We start from the raw sequence: 17,137 nt of genomic DNA on the forward strand, positions 1-17,137 counted from the left end.
CCTGGCAGAAGAGACCAACCCCCACCTGGCTACAACCTCCCTTCAGGGAGTTGTAGACAGCAAGAAGGTCTCCCCTGAGCCTCCTCTTCTCCAGGCTAAGCAACCCCAGCTCCCTCAGCTTCTCCTCACAGGGCTGTGCTCCAGACTTCTCCCCAGCTTTGTTGCCCTTCTCTGGACACATTCAAGTGCCTCAATGCCCTTCCTAAATTGAGGAGCCTCAAACTGGCCACAGCACTCCAGGTGTGGCCTAACCAGTGCTGAGCACAGGGGCAGAATGACCTCCCTGCTCCTGCTGGCCGCTGCTCATGCTCCTCCCGGTCCATGGCTCAACAACCTCCAAACCTCTCTGTCTGGAGAGGCAGGGCTGTGGGAGGGATGGGGTTAAAGAGAGAGAGGAGGGAGGGAAAGGGGAGAGGGAAAAAAAAACCCCAGCAAGCCCAGCCGTTGGCGTGAACCTTAAACAAACTTCCAGCAGCATTTTTCTTTCCGCCGGCTGACATTTTTCTTTATGTTCCGTCAGTCATATCTGAGCGATCAGACAGCTTCTCCACGTGGTGCACCCACCAGGATTATTATCTCGAGCAAAAGCCCAGAGCTCATTGTAGCAGGCATGTAATTCTTTACAATGTATGCCACGTTAACTGTGTTGGGTTATCTATTCAACAGCTGACTGAGCTGGGCTCTCAAGCTCTTCTCAACAACCATGTAAGAAGCGATGACAATTGTACTACTTCATAACGGCTGCATGCAACTCTGACACACACTTCACAGCAACCAGTCATCTATATAAACCAATTTCAAGAGCAAAATTGCATGGTGCCTCCACTCTGTTATAAACACAATGATATCCACTCAAAGCTGATAAATGCGCTGCGGTTCTCCAGAGCTTTAAAGAACAACTTTCCTTCTCCCCCCCCCACTCCCCGCTCCCTGCCCCCAACCCCGTGCCCGCTGGCTCTCCGTGGCTGAGTCACTGGGAGGTGGACAAAAAGTCAGTGGAGTGCTGGCAGTGAGGTGATGCCAGCGCTGGGGTTTCATGGTCTGATTTGTGCCCCAGTGGGTCACTGGGAGATGGATAAAAAAAGCAACTAAAGTGGTGGCAGTGAGGTGATGCCAGCACTGGAGTTTCATGGTCTGATTTATGCCCCAGTTGGTCACTGGGAGACGGACAAAAAGTCAGTGGAGTGGTGGCAGTGAGGTGATGCCAGCGCTGGGGTTTCATGGTCTGATTTGTGCCCCAGTTGGTCACTGGGAGACGGACAAAAAGTCAGTGGAGTGGTGGCAGTGAGGTGATGCCAGCGCTGGGAACTCATGGTCCTCTTTATGCCCCAGCTGGTCACTGGGAAATGGGCAGAAAAAGCCAGTGGAGTGGTGGCAGTGAGGTGATGCCAGCACTGGGGTTTCATGGTCTGATTTGTGCCCCAGTGGGTCACTGGGAGATGGATAAAAAAAGCAGCTAAAGTGGTGGCAGTGAGGTGATGCCAGCACTGGGGTTTCATGGTCTGATTTATGCTCCAGCTGGTCACAGGGAGATGGACAAAAAGTAAGTGGAGAGGTGTCAGTGAGGTGATGCCAGCGCTGGGGTTTCATGGTCTGATTTACACCCCAGCTGGTCACTGGGAGATGGACAAAAACTCAGTGGAGTGGTGGCAGTGAGGTGATGCCAGTGCTGGGGTTTCATGGTCTGATTTATGCTCCAGTGGGTCACTGGGAGATGGACCATAAAAGCAACTAAAGTGGTGGCAGTGAGGTGATGCCAATACTGGGGTTTCGTGGTCCTCTTGACAGGGTGCTTGGTGCCATGGGTTAGTTGATTAGGTGGTGTTGGGTGATAGGTTGGACGCGATGATCTTGAAGGTCTCTTCCAACCTGGTTTATTCTATTCTATTCTCTTTACACCCCAGTTGGTCCCTAGGAGGAGGACAAAAAAACCACTAAGGTGGTGAGAGTGAGGTGATGCCAGCACTGGGGTTTCATGGTCTGATTTGTGCCCCACTTGGTCACTGGGAGATGGACAAAAAGTCAGTGGAGTGGTGGCAGTGAGGTGATGCCAGCGCTGGGGTTTCATGGTCTGATTTATGCCCCACTTGGTCACTGGGAGATGGACAAAAAGTCAGTGGAGTGGTGGCAGTGAGGTGATGCCAGCACTGGGAACTCATGGTCCTCTTTATGTCCCAGCTGGTCACTGGGAAATGGACAGAAAAAGCCAGTGGAGTGGTGAAAGTGAGGTGATGGTGAAAGTGAGGTGATGTACAACAGTAACGTGGTGGCAGTGAGGTGATACCAGCACTGGGGTTTCATGGTCCTCTTTACACTGCAGTTGGTCCCTAGGAGATGGACAAAAAAGCCACTAAGGTGGTGAGAGTGAGGTGATGCCAGCACTGGGATTTCATGGCATGATTTCTGCCCCAGTTGGTCACTGGGAGATGGATAAAAAAATCCACTAAAGGGGTGGTGGTGAGGTGATGCTAGCACTGAGGACTCATGGTCCTCTTTATGCCTCAGTGGGTCACTGGGAGATGGACAATAAAAGCAACTAAAGTGGTGGCAATGAGGTGATGCCAATACTGGGGTTTCGTGGTCTTCTTTACACCCCAGTTGGTCACTGGAAGGTAGACAAAAACCCAGTAAGGTGGTGGCAGTGAGGTGATGGCAGCACTGGGGTTTCATGGTCCTCTTTATGCTCCAGCTGGTCACTGGGGGAAGGACAAAATTGAGTGGAGGTGGCAGTGAGGTGATGCCAGCACTGGGGTTTCATGGTCCTCCTCAAAGACACTATATAAATCATAGAATTGTTTGGGTTGGAAAAGGCCTCTGAGATCATTGAGTCACCATTGATCTAAGATCATTGAGTCCAACCATCAGCCTAAGAGGCTTGAGTCCAACCATTGACCTAAGGTCATCGAGTCCAACCATTGACCTAAGATCACTGAGCCCAACAATCAACCTAAGAACATCGAGTCCAACAGCCGACCCAAGGACATCAAGTCCAGCTTCCAACCTAAGCTGATCAAGTCCAACCACTGACCTAAGATCATCAACTCCAACCAGCAGCCTAAGATCATTAATTCCAACCATCAACCTGAGATCATCTACTCCAATCAACAGCCTAAGATCATTGATTCCAACCATCAACCTGAGATCATCTACTCCAACCAGCAGCCTAAGATCATTGATTCCAACCATCAACCTGAGGTCATCTACTCCAATCAGCAGCCTAAGATCATTGATTCCAACCATCAACCTGAGATCATCTACTCCAATCAGCAGCCTAAGATCATTGATTCCAACCATCAACCTGAGATCATCAAGTCCAACCATCAAGCTAAGATCATCGAGCCCAACCATCAAGCTCTCTACGTATATAAAGGGTTCTAAAGAGGACATATAGGGGTCCCTAGGTGTCTCTATAAGTCTACAGCAGTCTTGAGGGGGATGAATATGCATCCATAGGGTTCTTTCCTCCTTTTCTCCAGACTAAACCTCACCAGCTGCTCCCCATATGTCTTGTTCTCCAGATCCTGTCAGGGAGCTGCTTCCACCGAGCCCTGAGAGCTTCTCGAAATGGTTTTAATTTGTTTGCCAGTCTTTAATCCACCCTTTTGTTAGAGTGCTGGGTCTTGAAGTATTTCTCAAGGACTTTGTGGTTGCTATAGATATTTTGCTCCATGATAAGGATTATGTTGCATGTAATCCCACAAAAAGTTGCAGTAATTAATTGGAAAATTGCTAAGGAGTCGGTAAGTATTTAAAGCCCTAATTAAGGGCTTGTTTTCTCTGAGGAGCTCATCAGACAGCAAGCTTTGGACAGGCATTGGAATAGGTTGCCCAGGGGGAAGGTGGTGGAGTTACCATCCCTGGAGGTGTTCAAGAAATCCGTGGCCGTGGCACCGTGGGACATGGCTTAATGGCCATGGTGGTGTTGGGATGAAGGTTGGATTGGATGGTCTTAGAGGGCTTTTCCCACCCAAACCGTTCTATTTAGACTGCATATTGGAAAGTAAGGGTGGTGCAGAGGGACCTTGACAGGCAGGACAGATGGGCAGAGTCCAAGGGTAGGAGATTGAACACATCCAAGTGCTGGGTTCTACACACTGTCCATAACAGCCCCATGCAGAGCTACAGGCTGGGGTCAGAGTGGCTGGAGAGCAGCCAGGCAGAAAGGGACCTGGGGGGACTGGTTGACAGCAGCTGAACATGAACCAGCAGTGTGCCCAGGTGGCCAAGAAGGCCAATGGCATCCTGGCCTGCATCAGGAACAGTGTGGCCAGCAGGAGCAGGGAAATCATTGTGCCCTGGACTCAGCACTGGTTAGGCCACAGCTTGAGTCCTGTGTCCAGTTCTGGGCCCCTCAGGTTAGGAAAGATGTTGAGTTGCTGGAAGGTGTCCAGAGAAGGGCAACAAAGCTGGGGAGGGCTTTGGAGCACAGCCCTGTGAGGAGAGGCTGAGGGAGCTGGGGTTGCTTAGCCTGGAGAAGAGGAGGCTCAGGGGAGACCTTCTTGCTCTCTCCAACTCCCTGAAGGGAGGTTGTAGGCAGGTGGGGGTTGGTCTCTTTTGCCAGGCAATCAGCACCAGAACAAGAGGACACAGTCTCAAGCTGTGCCAGGGGAGGTTTAGGCTGGAGGTTAGGAGAAAGTTCTTCCCAGCAAGAGAGATTGGCCATTGGAATGTGCTGCCCAGGGAGGTGGTAGAGTCACCATCAGTGGAAGTGTTTGAGACTGGCTGAGGCACTTGGTGCCATGGTTTAGTTGATGAGATGGTGTTGGGTGATATGTTGGACTTGATGATCTCAAAGGTCTTTTCCAACCTGGTTAATCCTATCCTATCCTATCCTATCCTATCCTATCCTATCCTATCCTATCCTATCCTATCCTATCCTATCCTATCCTATCCTATTGCATCCCATCCGATCCCATCCCATCCAATCCCATCCCATCCCATTCCATCCCTTTCCATTCCATTCCATTCCATTCCATTCCATTCCATTCCATTCCATTCCATTCCATTCCATTCCATTCCATTCCATTCCATTCCACTCCATTCTTGAGACACTACAACAGGTTTTCCTGGGGCACTAAGCAATGTGGTCTAGCAGAAGCTGTCCCTGCCCAAGGCAGAGGGGTTGGAACTGGAGGAACTTTAAGATCCCTTCCAACTCAAAACTGTTCTTTGCTTCTACGATGCTGGCTGTGAGCCTCTCATTCTAGCTACACTGCAAGTGCCCAGCAAGCAGCTGTGGGAAATGGTTGCTCCTCACCACAGGCAGTGGAAGAGCCTCCCAGCTTTGGTCTCCTGCACTGGGTAACTAACAGAAAGCAGAAGACCACCTTGCAGAGGCAAGATGAAATGCAGCCATAGGGATCTGGATTTAATGAACCCTGTAATTGAACAGCAACACCAAAGACAGCCTGAGAAAGCACAACAAGGGTTATTTATTTTTGAAAACTTCAGATAAAGGATGGGCTCAATCCCTCTTTGTTTTGCATTGTTCAATTAGACCAGAAAAATATCCTGCTCTGAAACAGAGCAGAATTCATTCTCCATTCAGGGCTGGGACTTCCCAGCTCAGGCTCACTGAGGCACTTGATGAAGTTCAGGGCAGGGTGGCACAGCCAGGGGCCGCTTCTAGCAGGCAGAAGCTGATGGGAGAGTTCCTGCCAAGGGCTGCCTGCAGAAAGGCTCTGCCTGAGACTTGCTCCTCTGCACACCAAGGGCACTGCCACAGCTTATGCCACAGCTTGGGGGGCAGCAAGGCAGAGGTGGCAGCTGTGGGGAGGAGCAGCCAGGACAGGTGACCCTCAAGTGCCCAATAAGGGATTGCAGCCCATGGAGGGAATCTTCAGGAGCAAGCTGAGGGCTGCCCAGGGCCAAGCTGCTTCTCCCCTGGCTGATGTCCCAGCAGGACTCTGTCCCTTCTGCCTTCCATCCCCATCCCTCTGTTCCTGAATCTACTTCCAGAATCCAGCTTGTGTCCAGCCCTGGGGGGAAGGAAGGCAGGGGTGACATCTGTGAGGAGGATCAGCCAGTACAGGTGACCCTCAGCTGCCCAACACAGGATTGCAGTTCCCATCTGCTGCTGAGTAGTCTGGGACTTTCCCAGTGCCTGCCCCAATGCCAGACTTCACTAGCATTGTTAGCTTTGTTTGCTTCCTGCATAAAGCTTTAAAAATCCAGTTTTGTACAAGAGGTGCAGTGCCCTCCACCAACACTCTGGTGAAGGACCTTGAACACAAGTCTTATGAGGAGCACTGAGGGAACTGAGGTCATTTAGTCTTCAGAAGACAAGGCTGAGGGGAGACCCCATTGCTCTCTATAAGTCTCTGAAAGGAGGTTGGAGCCAGGTGGGCATTGGTCTCTTCTCACATGCAACAAGAGAAAGGAAAAGAGGAAATGGCCTCAAGTTGTGCCATGAGAGGTTCAGGTTGGATATTAGGTCCAGAGAAGGGCCATGAGGATGAGCAGAGGGCTGGAGCACCTCTGTTATGAGGACAAACAGAGGAAGTTGGGGCTGTTTAGTCTGGAGAAGAGAAGGCTCCCAGGAGACTTAATTGTGGCCTTCCAGTATCTGAAGGGGGCTTCAAGAAAGCTGGGGAGGGACTTTTGAGGGTGTCAGGGAGGGGTAGCACTGGGGGGAATAGAACAAAACTAGCAATGGGTAGATTGAGATTGGATGTTAGGAAGAAGTTGTTCCCCATGAGGGTGTTGAGAGCCTGGCACAGGTTGCCCAGGGAGGTGGTGGAAGCCTCATCCCTGGAGGTGTTTGCAGCCAGGCTGGATGTGGCTGTGAGCAACCTGCTGTAGTGTGAGGTGTCCCTGGCCATGGCAGGGGGCTTGGAACTGGCTGATCCTTGAGGTCCCTTCCAGTCCTAACAATTCTGTGGTTCTATGATCCTATCCTATCCTATCCTATCCTATCCTATCCTATCCTATCCTATCCTATCCTATCCTATCCTATCCTATCCTATCCTATCCTATCCTATCCTATCCTATCCTATCCTATCCTATCCTACCCTACCCTACCCTACCCTACCCTACGCTCCTTGCTTCACAGCAGAGTTCATTGCTAAGGAGGCACCACCGATCCATGCGGAAAGCCTCCCTCATCCTGAGCAGCTCCAAGCAGAGCTCACAGCACGAGGCACTGGCTCAGAATTAACTTTGCTCCCCAGATTGGGCTGCAATCCTTGCTTTACTCTAATTTAACCTTTCCTGGTTAATTTACATCGGTTCAGCTTGCCAGCCTGTACCTGCCAAAGTGCTCATCCTCCATCAAGTGTCTGGGCGGGGAAAGGGCTGCTCTCTGTCGGCTCCGCACCCAGGATCCCTCATTAAAGTCCTTAAAAACCTTTAATGTGACGAGAGGAGACAGGGAGAGCAAAGGAAAATAAGAGAGGAGCTTTCAATTACTTTAATCACGGCGGCTTTCGAACCCCCATCAAAACACAGCGTGGGATGGATGAAACTTTCTGCAGTTTGCCCCTTCCCCTTGCCCTTCTCCTAGCCCTTCCCCTTCCCTTTTCTTTTTCTTTGCCTTTTCCCTTCCTCTTCCATTTTCCCTCTCCCCTTCCCCCCCCCTTTCCCCTTTTCCTCTCCCTTTCTCTCTCTGCCTCCTTTTCCATCATCCCCTTACCCTTTTCCTTCCTGCTTGTCTTACCTTTTCCCTTCCCTTCCCTTTTCTCTTCCTCTTTCTTTTCTCCTTCCTTTTCCCCTCCCTCTTCACTTTTATCTTTTATTTTTCCTGTCCTTTCCCCTTCCTCTTCTCCCTCCCTTTCCCTTTTCTCTCCCCTTCTCGTCCTCCTTTTCCCTTTCCTTTCCCTTTTTTCTCCCCTTCTCCTCCTTTCCCCTTCCTTTTTCTCTTCTGTTTTCCCTTCTTTTTTCTGTTCCCTTGCCTTCCCCTCCCCTTCTACTTCCTTTTTCCCTTTCCCCTCCCCCTCCTTTCCTTTTCTTTTTCTCTTTTCCTTCCCCTTCTCCTCCCCCTTCCCCTTTCCCTTTCCCCTTTCCCCCTTTCCTCCTTCTCCTTCTCCTTCTCCTTCTCCTTCTCCTTCTCCTTCTCCTTCTCCTTCTCCTTCTCCTTCTCCTTCTCCTTCTCCTTCTCCTTCTCCTTCTCCTTCTCCTTCTCCTTCTCCTTCTCCTTCTCCTTCTCCTTCTCCTTCTCCTTCTCCTTCTCCCCCAACCCCTCATTCAGCCACAGGCTGGGAGCCCCATCCCACCTCATCAGCCCCAGCTAAGGAGTACATCTCTCTACTGGGAAGGGGCAGGGACAGGAAATCTCTGCAACACTTGCAGTAAAGGATGAAATGTCCTGCAGGCGACCAGGACAGCTGTTCTTCCCGGTGTGCCTCACACATTCACAAAGCTCCTGCACCCTCTCTCCAGCGTCACCACCTTCACCAGCCCTTTCCCTCCTAAACGAAGCTGCAGCAAAGGGTTTGCTGGAGCTCCAGTTCCTGGCCAACAAGACCACTAAATTGCTGCTTTCTCACCTAGGAGGCTTTCTCTTCATTGTGAGCCTAAATGTCCCCGCTAAGGCTGGCGATTAAGAGCCATTTAAGAAGAAAAAAAAACACCTAATAAAACACAAAATTATGCAGAAAGCCAGGTCCCAGTGCCAGTGGGAACTGGGGACTGGGGGAAACAAAGGTGTGGGAACAAAGGGGACATCTGGAGCGTGGCACCGTGCTCTCTGCCACTTAGGAGAGAGGAACACACCCAAAATGAGACCATTTTGAGCTTTCATGGCCAAATTCATTAATGAGTTTTATACCTGTGCAGCAGAGCAAAGCTCCAACCTCCATCTGTCAGCAGGCACAAGGTGCAGGGCATGCTCCGCTGCCCATCACTCTTAGGGTGATGGCCTTCCACCTATCATCCCTGCAATGGGATCTGGAGAATCATTTCCCTCCCAGTGAGGGACTTTTGAAATTGTCAGGGAGTGATAGGACTGGGGGGAATGGGGCAAATCTAGAAATGGGTAGATTGAGATTGGATGTTAGGAAGAAGTTGTTCCCCATGAGGGTGGAGAGAGGCTGGCACAGGTTGCCCAGGGAAGTGGTGGAAGCCTCATCCCTGGAGGTTTTGAAGGCCTGAGCAACCTGCTGTAGTGTGAGGTGTCCCTGCCCATGGCAGGAGGGTTAGAACTGGCTGATCCTTGAGGTCCCTTCCAACCCTAGCAGGTCTATGATTCTATGATGCTGCCACCAGGCACCTAGCTCAAGGCATGATTCCATCCCCATCACTCCCAGGATGCAATGGCATCTGGAGAATCATTGCCCACCAAGTGAGGGACTTTTTAGGGTGCAGAACCACTGAGCACCCCTTGAAGGGGACTTTGGGCATGATTTCTACCAGAAACAACCTGGTGAATGGCACAATCCCCTCCTCATCACTTTCAGGATGCTTGTCCTACCACCAAGCATCTCTGGAAGAGGATTTAGGGGGATAATTTCTGCCACCATGCATCTAGGTTAAGGCATGGTTCTCTCTCTGTCACTCTTGGGATGATGGTCCCACCACTGAACACCCCTGGAAGAGGATTTGGGAGACAATTTCTGCCACCAGGCATCTAGGTTAGGGCATGGTTCTCTCTCTATCAATCTTGGGATGAAGGTCCCCAAACCAAGCACTCCTGAGATGTGATTTGAGGGAGCATTTCTGCCATCAGGCACCCTGTACAGGCCATGGTCCCCTCTCCATCACTCTCGTGATGATGGGATGGGATTTGGGGCATCATTTCTCCCACCATCAACCCAGTGGGGCTGCCTGGTGTCATCTCATTCCCACCTTGAGCAGCAGACAACAGAGTGTGAAGAGTGCTGGAAGGTGTCCAGAGAAGGGCCATGAGGATGAGCAGAGGGCTGGAGCTGCTCTGCTATGAGGACAGACTGAGGGAGTTGGGGCTGTTCAGTCTGGAGAAGAGAAGGCTCTGAGGAGACCTCATTGTGGCCTTCCAGGATGTGAAGGGGGCTCCAAGAAAGCTGGGGAGGGACTTTTGAGAGTGTCAGGGAGTGATAGGACTGTGGGGAATGGAACCAAACTAGCAATGGGTAGACTGAGATTGGATGTTAGGAAGAAGTTGTTCCCCATGAGGGTGGTTAGAGCCTGGCACAGGTTGCCCAGGGAGGTGGTGGAAACCTCACCCCTGGAGGTTTTTGCAGCCGGGCTGGATGTGGCTGTGAGCAACCTGCTGTAGTGTGAGGTGTCCCTGGCCATGGCAGGGGGGTTGGAACTGGCTGATCCTTGAGGTCTTCTTCCATCCCAGACAACTCCATGATTCTAAGGTCAGCAGAGCCTCTCCCCTTCCATCCACCGAAGCCATACCAGGAAAACTAAGACAAAACTGGGCTGCTGGACACCAGAGCTCCTCCTGCAGTACCAAACAATTCATCCACATCCTATTTCATTTCTTTCTTTATTTATTTTCTTCTCAACGGCAGGTTTTTAATCCTCCCTTAAGCACTTCTAAAGTGCTCAATTTGGGTCTCATTTGAATGTAAATCAGCCTGCGTGCCTGCAGAACTTGGAGAACTTTTTTTTTCTGTGTTGTTGCTGCTGTTGTCGTCGTTGTTGTTCTCCTCCCGAGCAGGCTGCTTTGGCAGGTACCTTCCTCCAAGATCACCCAGCTTTCCTTTGAAATTTCAAAAGCCTTGGTTTTAATCCCTCGAGCTGGCCTGCTACCTTGCACCATCTGTTCGGGGTTTTTTTGTTATAAGCAGGGAGCACCTGCAGAGTTTTGCAACATTTCAAGCTGTCTATGGACAAAAATCCAAGCAGTTCTCATTTCCGTCGACTGAAAGCAGCCATTCAGGTGCTGCTGCTCCACCTTGCACCAATTTCTCACCACAACTCCTCACCAGCAGCGTTCCTCAGAGCCTCATAGAATGGTTTGGGTTGGAAGGGACCTTAAAGATCAGCCAATTCCAGCTCCCACCCCCCTCCACTATGGGCAGGAACACCTCAGCCCAGGTTGCTCAAGGCCTCATACAACTTGGCCTTGAATGCCTCCAGGGGAAGGGGCACCTCAAACCTCCCTGGGCAACCTGTTCCAGTGCCTCACCACCTTCACTGGAAAGACCTTCTCCCTGATATCCAGTCTAAATCTCTCCTCTTCCAGCTCCTTGAGCAACCTGTTCTAGTGGGAGGTTTCCCTGCCCATGGCAGGGGGATTGGAACTAGATGATCTTTAAGGTCCTTTCCAACCCAAAGCATTGTATGATTCCATGAAAAATGACTCTTTCCAGCAAGGAAACTGCTCAGAGAGGTAGCAGTAAGTGTGTGCCACCATAGCTTCCCATACCTGCCCATAGCATGTAGGGAACATTTGATATCCAAAGGCACTCTTATCATGTAGTGGTGTGGGTGTGAAAGACTTTTCTGACACCTTGGACAAACAAAACAATCTATTACAAAGCTGGTGTGTGTTTAGAGTTCATTATCCAGAGTTCTCCATGACTGACAAATCCCTCCTCACAGTATCACAGTATCACCAAGGTTGGAAGAGACCTCAAAGATCATTGAGTCCTCCTCAGGGCATGCCAGCTGATTCTGGGTAGAGTATCTCTGTGGTGGGCTTCCAAACTGTACACAGCTGCAGGAATGATGGACCTGCAGCATCATCACAGTCGTCAGATAGATGCTGAACATCATCTTACAGATGTGGAAGGTGAGCCACAATTCCCAATGGGCTTGGGAGACCTTCTCTACAACTCCCTGAGAAAAGACTGGAGCCAGGTGGGGGTTGGTCTCTTTTCTCAAGGAATGAGTGATAGGGCAAGAGGAAACAAGGGAGGTTTGAACTGATTGCTTCACATCTTGCCTGCTTTTCCAGCTTTACCAAGTGAAACCATACCTTCCCTCTTCCCCCAGCCTCTAAATTTGGAATAACCTTTCCTGCAGTCTGGAAAGGAGCTGGGAGAAGGGCTGGCTCCTGCTGGAAAATGTCAGCTCTTGGGAAGGGAGAAAGGAGAAGGGAGAAGGGAGAAGGGAGAAGGGAGAAGGGAGAAGGGAGAAGGGAGAAGGGAGAAGGGAGAGAAAGGAGAAGGGAGGGGAGAGAAGGGAGAAGGGGGAGAAGGGAGAAGGGAGAGAAAGGAGAAGGGAGGGGAGAGAAGGGAGAAGGGGGAGAGGTGAGAAGAGAAGAGAAGAGAAGAGAAGAGAAGAGAAGAGAAGAGAAGAGAAGAGAAGAGAAGAGAAGAGAAGAGAAGAGAAGAGAAGAGAAGAGAAGAGAAGAGAAGAGAAGAGAAGAGAAGAGAAGAGGAAAAGATAAGAAAAGAGAAGAGAGGAAAAGAGAGGAAAAGAAAGGGGAAAAAAGGAAACAAGAAGAGAAAGAAAAAAGAAAAGAAAAAAGAAAATAAAAAGAAAAGAAAAGAAAAGAAAAGAAAAGAAAAGAAAAGAAAAGAAAAGAAAAGAAAAGAAAAGAAAAGAAAAGAGAAGAGAAGAGAAGAGAAAAGAAAAGAAAAGAAAAGAAAAGAAAAGAAAAGAAAAGAAAAGAAAAGAAAAGAAAAGAAAAGAAAAGAAAAGAAAAGAAAAGAAAAGAAAAGAAAAGAAAAGAAAAGAAAAGAAAAGAAGAAAAGAAAAGGAAAAGAAAAGAAAAGAAAAGAAAAGAAAAGAAAAGAAAAGAAAAGAAAAGAAAAGAAAAGAAAAGAAAAGAAAAGAGAAGAGAAGAGAAGAGAAGAGAAGAGAAGAGAAGAGAAGAGAAGAGAAAAGAAAAGAAAAGAAAAGAAAAGAAAAGAAAAGAAAAGAAAAGAAAAGAAAAGAAAAGAAAAGAAAAGAAAAGAAAAGAAAAGAAAAGAAAAGAAAAGAAAAGAAAAGAAAAGAAAAAAGAAAAGAAAAGAGAAAAGAAAAGAAAAGAAAAGAAAATAAAAGAAAAGAAAAGAAGAGGGAAGAGGGAAGGAAAGGAGGCAAGAAAGCAGAAAGACAAATGAGTGCTTCCCTCAGGTCTAATGCCAGCCAGCCCCACAGTCCTTAATTCCTCGCCTCTCCTGTTAGCGCCTGAACAAAGGTAAAAATAACAGGCTAGTTATAAACTAGTACTATGATGATGACATTGTGAATTATTTAAAAAGGCCATATTCAGTGTGACCATAGAGCCATCAATCATAATAGACATTGATGAGAAAAAGAGGTTTCAGTCACTTCCTATCTGCCAGGAGAACAATTCTATCTCGCAGGTAGCTGTGAAGTGCCGCTGACCCGATGTCACTCGCATTGTTGCTCTACCCTTTGAACGGGGAGAGTGGATTCTCTCAATATTAGAATCGAATGAGTAAATAAATCCTCAGTTCACCGCCAACACTCCTTCAGAGTGCACACTTCAATTTGTCTAACAATGGGGAGGACAGGGAAGCGGAGATCTCTCTTAGAGCCGGGATGAATTTTTTATGGCGGCTCCGATCCCGCCGCAGAGGAGCTGGGGGGGAGGGAGTTTGTAAATGGGAGCGACGCTGCTTTTAGTGGGAGCCCCCACCCCCCACCCCCACCCCCCCCACCCCCAAGAGGCTTGGGGAAGTGTTTTGTGTTGCAATTCAGCCCTCTCCCTTTTTGCTCTTCCCTACCTCCCAGCGTTGCTTTCACCACCGGTATTGCTCCACGGTGGTGCTCACCTTGAGCCCTCCGATGGGAAGTGCGAGCAGCCCCCTCACAGAAGCCCAGAACCCAAGCGTGGTTGGGGGGAGTGGAAGGGAAGGGTTCAAATTCCTGGATGATTTGAGTCACAGTTAAGCTGCAAATGACCACAAATGAATTTTTCAGCACTGATATGATCTCAGTAAGATCAAGTAATTAGAATCACAGAACGGCAGGGGATGGAGGGGACCTCTGGAGGTCATCCAGTCCAAGCCCCTTGCTAAGGCAGGGGCACCCACAGCAGCTTGCCCAGCATCACAATGGCCAGCTGCCTGTGGAATCCCTCCACTGAAGACAACTCCACAACCTCTCTGGGCAGCCTGCTCCAGGGCTCCAGCATCCTCACACCAAAGTTTCTCCTCATCTGCAGATGGAACCTCCTGGCTTCCAGTTCATGCCCCCTGCTTTTTGTGCCCATTGCCCCTCGTCCTGTCCCTGGGCACCACTGACAAGAGTCTGGCCCCAGCCTCTTGCCCCCCACAGGTTCTTTAGCTCTTCCTGAGCATTGCTCAGATTCCTTCTGGGGCTGCTCTTCTCCAGGCTCCACAGCCCCAGGGCTCTCAGCCTTTCCTCCTCACAGAGATGCTCCAGGCCCCTCAGCATCTTTGCAGCCTCTGCTTGACTCTGTCCAGTAGTTCCCTGTCTCTCTTGACCTGGGAAGCTCAGAACTGGATAAAGTGCTCCAGTCATGGCCCTGATGTCCCATCACCTCCAAGCACTGAAGTTTCACTGACAGGTTTGTCTTACCAACCCAAAGGCTCTGATGGCTCTCAAGAGAGAAAGAAGGAAAATCTCCAGCTTTTAATTTGTGCTGGATTTAACTGGTAGAGACTCTTTCACCTGATGCCCCACATAATTATATCTGAAACTTTCCCTCAGCTCACATGTTCCATCAGTGGTGGCTCCTCTAATTAGCTGATGGATTCCTAAGGAGGCAGAGGAGGAATGATAGGTGCAGAGCTCCAGCCTCACACAAGGAATGTGCTTCCAGCTCCACAGGGATGTGTCCCCAGCCTGCACATTCCAGGTCAGGCTGGGCCAAATCCCACCAAGCCTCCAACACCAGGGTCATGTGTGGGTGACGCAGAGGTGGGAGGATGAAGGGATGTGATGATGGAAAGGGTGAGGTTAAATGGGGATGGAAGGCAATGGAAGGGATGGAGGGATGCAGGATGTGGGGATGCAAGACTGTGGGGATATGAGGCTGGAAGGGATGTGGGGATGGAAAGGATGTGGGGATGGAAGGGATGTGGAGATGGAAGGGATATAAGGCTGGAAGAGATGTAAGGCTGGAAGGGATGTGGGGATGTGGGGCTGCAGAAAACATGGAGATACTGGTGATGCGGGGATGTGGGAAATGGGAATGTAGGGATGTGGCTTGTGTAGGGATGTGGGAGCATGGGAATGCAAGACTGTGGGGATATGGGTGATACGGGGATGTAAGGGTATGGGATGTGGAGGTGAAGGGATGTGGGAATCCAGGGATTCAAGGATGTGGGGGTATGGAGATGCAGGGATGCAGGAGTTGCAGGGATGTGGAGATACAGGCAATGTGGGGATACAGGCAACATGGGGATGCAGAAATGTTGAGGATACAAGGATGTGGGGATACAGACATGCTGCAGCAGGCCTCCCTGGCTGCTCCATCCCCACGTAGCCCCAAGTCCTGCAGCACAGTTCCCAGCACTTTGCCTGCTCCTCGCCTTTATCCCCCTCCCCGTGCCAGCAGCTCATCCTGGGAGCTGATTCATCTCTGCCTAACCCTCGTGCAGCTTCAAGACACTACATCACCACTTAATTGTTACTAACAGGTAAATCAAAGGTAAAAAAAGAGAGAACTAATTAATTTCTCAGCCCTGCTTTTATTTTACTGTTAGTGTTTTGAGGAAATATAACTAAACCCCCATTAGTGTTAAGGTAAAGCCCATGAAACAACATAATATAATGCAAGACAGACATTTAATAGCACGGAGGAATGTTAAATTACTAATTAACTCCAAGTTACTGTATAAAAAAGCCCAGTAATTTACAGGATTATTGCAATCTGCAGCTCAGATTGCCACAAGGGTCAGCCAGAGAGCAGCGCCTTCTATTTCTTTCAGCCTGGTGGTTATTGGAGAAGCCTTCCCCGCATTAAAATCTCCTGTCCTTACCCACAGTTCAGTGCTGCTAATTAGCAGCAGTCGAGATTTCCCCAGCAGTCAGGGTTGGGTTTGGGGTTTGGGTTGTGGTTTTTTTAATGTATGTGTGTGGTTTGGGTTTTTTTTTTGGGGGGGAGTTTGTTGGTTGGTGGGTTTTTTTTTTCACCCCACTGTTCAGCTGCCAACTGTTAGCAACCTCTCGAGATGCTTCCGCTCGCCCGGCGGCCGGCTGGCCGCTAGCTGCCCGGGGATGAAAAAGAGCCACCCCAAACCACTCATCAAATTATTTGTCCTGCTCTTTGTTGCAGCCAGCCAGGTTAGCAGCAACCTTTCCCTGAGCTTTTCTTCCCCTCCTTCCCCACCTCTTCTTGTTCCCCTCCTAACAGCTCAAACTGGAAGCCTTCCAGTCCATAGCTCTGCGTGTGTGTGCGCGCGCGCGCGCCCGTCTTCAAAAGCAACTCTTTCCCCCGCTCTGTTTAAACTTTTATTCAAACAAGAAAAGGCATCTTTTAGGGGTGGGCTTTTTTTTATTTTCTCTCTCTCTCTCTCTCTCTTTTTTTTTCCCCACCCTAAACATATAAGGAGAATGCCACAACTTTGATTAATAATTGATTAAACAAACCACCCGCCCATCAAAGGCAGGAAGAGGAGCTGCTCCGCGGAATCAAATGGAGCTTTGTTGTCTAAACCGCCGCCCGGATCGACTCGTGGCACGGTAATGGTGGAGGTTAGAAGTGGCAGCAGTTCCCAAAGCATTTATTGCTACTAGGGTTAAGGGGGGGGGAAAAAAAAAATTAGAATTGAAGTCCTTTATTTTTGGATAAACCCTAATTAAACAGCAGCAATCAGAAAGCACAGAGAAGGGGAGGCTGATCTCACAGCCTCCTTCTTCTCCTCTCTTCTTTTGTTGGCTTTATGACTAATTTATGTTTAACCTTCTTGAGGCGTTGTGGCTGCAGCACACTTCCTAAAAAAAAAACCCCACAGACCTGAAAGCAACTTTTGCTGGTGACCAACAGCAGGGCAAAAAGGGCTGGGGAGGTGAGGAAAGGTTTGGAATTGAAAGAGGTGATGCGTTTCGGGACGTGGCGGAGTCACCGTCCCTGGAGGTGTTCAAGAAATGTGTGGCCTTGGGGCTTTGGGGCAGGATTTAACAGCCATGGTGGTGTTGGGTAGATGGTTGGACTTGGTGATCGTAGAAGAGAGAAGAGGAGGCTCAGGGGAGACCTCACTGCCATCTACAACTACCTGAAGGGAGGTTGTAGCCAGGTGGGGGTTGGTCTCTTCTCCCAGGCAACCAGCACCAGAACAAGAGGACACAGTCTCAAGCTGTGTCAGGGGAGGTTTAGGCTGGAGGTGAGGAAGAAATTCTTCTCAGC

Source organism: Melanerpes formicivorus, unplaced genomic scaffold, assembly GCF_026170545.1.
Source record: "Melanerpes formicivorus ecotype bairdi unplaced genomic scaffold, bMelFor1.0.p_v2 SCAF_106, whole genome shotgun sequence".
Classification (NCBI taxonomy): domain Eukaryota; kingdom Metazoa; phylum Chordata; class Aves; order Piciformes; family Picidae; genus Melanerpes; species Melanerpes formicivorus.